Below are 2,998 nucleotides of genomic sequence, written 5' to 3' on the forward strand. Positions count from 1 at the left end.
CAAGCGGTGAGGCTGGGGAGTCCTAAGTCCCCACGGTATTGCGGTCTATGATGGGTTGCAGCTACCGGCGAAGGAGTTTGGTTCGATCCCAGACTATCGTCGTGGTCGGGGTCCATCCTTAATTGGTATAAGAGGACCGGCGAGGACCCAGGGTCGGGGCATGCAAAAAAGGGTGGGTGTTCGAGGTAGCGGAGGAACATGATTGGCTAGACCTTATACCGGGCCTCACACCAAAGGAAGTGTGGACGAGCTCGTGGCTCGGTTGGCACCAAGGTTACGATCTCTTATGGGTAAAGCAACACACCTCTGCAGAGTGTAAAGAATCGTGACCTGTCACTCCCTGTTCCGGGATATGGAACTGCGAACGCTGCCGGAAAGGAATTTCATGAAGTTCTAGTAAACCGGTGAAGGCTGACGGACATAGTTCTTCTGAATAAAAGCAACCTTTTGAAGAAATGGTTATGAAAACCTGCATTGGTATTAGACTTTATGGTCTAATGCCGTAGCTAGTGCATTAAACACCTCTTTCCTATAATGAACTTGTTGAGTACGCTCGTACTCATCCCACTCTTAAATCCCCTGCTTAGATATGGAGGCATCGAAGGAGGATCTACAGTGCAACTCGAAGGCCGAGGAGTCAACAACTACTTCAAGGGACAGGACCCAGCCAGAGGAGTCAGATACCACATCCACCAAGGAGAAAACCTAGATTAGCAATATAAAGGAACTAGCTTCCTAAACCTAGCTCCTATTTAGCTAGAATCTATTCATAGCCCCTATAGCTAGTCAAATACTCTACAAATAGAGTTCGTGATAGGATTAGACTACGAGTCGTTCTTCTGGAGATTATTTGCAGATTTACCTCATTCTGAAGTAGGAGGCTGTGCTGATCTTATGTAACAGAGTCTGTAGGTAATTCTATGAACATGCCTTGGACCCGCATATGTTTCTGTTGTACCACTCTGAGCGATATAATACTAGTGGAACGGTGTTTCATTGGTGTTATATCAGACTTGCATACTACACCATGCAGTGGTATGCCGGGTCACCACAATCTCGAGCCGTGGGCTCTCAGGAAATCCGGCGCTATTTAGCGTCGGATGGATGTATTTTTTGGTTTGGGGAGCTCATTTTCCCGGTGAGTCCATGATGGACGAAATTTTTAGATAAATAACGGCGAATTCGGAGAAAACAAGACAAAATTCGTTCAAACATAAGCGAAATTTAAAGATATTTAACATATTTATATGTAGGCGAGTTCGTACATATATTTGAAATTGGGCAGATGGAAACATAAACTAACTACATGTCGTCGTCGCTCGAGTTCCCGGCGTCCTCGGGTGGCGGCGCCACCGGCGGCATCCCCAGGGGGAGTTGCCGGCCTCGATGTGCCCGAGCACACGGGCGAGCGTGCGGCCCGATGCACCCCACCAGCGGTGGCGGCCGGCGGCGTTGTTACGCGCTGGAGGAGGGGGAGGACCGTTGTACGCTGCGAGTTCCCGTTCGTGCCGGAGACGGAAGAACTCGTTCCAGGCGTCGTAGTTGTCGGCGAGGTACCGCTCCTCTGCGCGCTGCTCCTCGGTGAGGGTGACCCGCACAACGTCGATAGCGGCGTCGAGCTCATCGCCTCCCACCGGAAGCGGCGGGATCGGGACTCCCCCCGCGCTCAGGCGCCATCCTCCGGGCACGCGGAAGTCCGGTGGCACCGGGTAGCTCGCCATGTGCAGGAGTTCCGCCTCCCACTTATGTAGGGAACGGCGGCCGAAGTCGTTGTTCGTAGAATCGTGGCCCGCCATTGCTCGCTGGTGGAGGTGGATTGGGGATAGAAGACAAGGCTGGGATGGGGAGAGGAGGGAGACGGCAGTGCTGAATGCGGCCAGGCGCAGTAGGTTCTGCGATAAATAGAGGGAGATGAATCTGAGGCGACGCCGCGTGGAAGCTACGCGTCCGGTGAAGTCTGACCGGCGACAGGCTTTTGAAGCGCGGAAGACGATTAGCGTCTGTCGCCGACAAGTCAGGGCCACCATCCGTGCGGGAAGTTTTCTCGACGTTTCGCGCGCTTTTGTTTCGTCCGGAGTACCCGAGCGCTCCCTGATGACCCACAAGTATAGGGGGTGTATCGTAGTATTTTCGATAAGTAAGAATGTCGATCCCAACAAGGAGCAGAAGGTGTTGACAAGCAGTTTCGATGAAGGATTCACTGTAAATGCTCACAGACAAGTATTCAGGAGGTTTTAATGTAGCAGTTGAATAAAGTACGAGTAAGTAAAATGCGAGAGTAACAATTGCAGCGAGTGGCCCAATCATTTTTAGCACAAAGGACAAGCCTGTTTGTTTACTTATGATGACCAAACGTTCTTGAGGACACACGGCCACACGGGGATTTAGTCTAGTGCTTTCGCTTCATATAGCTGATTAATCTTCATTGTTTTGATAAGTGTTGTGTGGGTGAACCTATGCTAATGCATCGCCCTTCCTAGGACTAATACATACTTGTGATTATACCCCTTGCAAGCATCCGCAACTACAAGAAAGTAATTAAGATAAATCTAACCACAACCTTAAACTCTGAGATCCTGCTATCCCTCCTGCATCGATATACCAACGGGGGTTTATGTTTCTGTCACTCCGGCAACCCCGCAATTAGCAAACGAGTACAAGATGTATTCCCCTAGGCCCATAAAGGTGAAGTATCATGTAGTCGACGTTCACATGACACCACTAGAAGAATAACACCACAACTTAAATATCATAACATTGAATATTACCCAACCATAATTCACTACTAACATTTAGACTTCACCCATGTCCTCAAGAACTAAACAAACTACTCACGAGACATCATATGGACCATGATCAGAGGTGATATGATGATGAATAACAATCTGAACATAAACCTTGGTTCAATGGTTTCACTCAATAGCATCAATAACAAGTAGAGATCAATACCGGAAGAGTTTCCCCTATCAAACAATAAAGATTCAATCCTAATTGTTAC

Source organism: Lolium rigidum, chromosome 1 (assembly GCF_022539505.1).
Source record: "Lolium rigidum isolate FL_2022 chromosome 1, APGP_CSIRO_Lrig_0.1, whole genome shotgun sequence".
NCBI classification, from domain to species: domain Eukaryota; kingdom Viridiplantae; phylum Streptophyta; class Magnoliopsida; order Poales; family Poaceae; genus Lolium; species Lolium rigidum.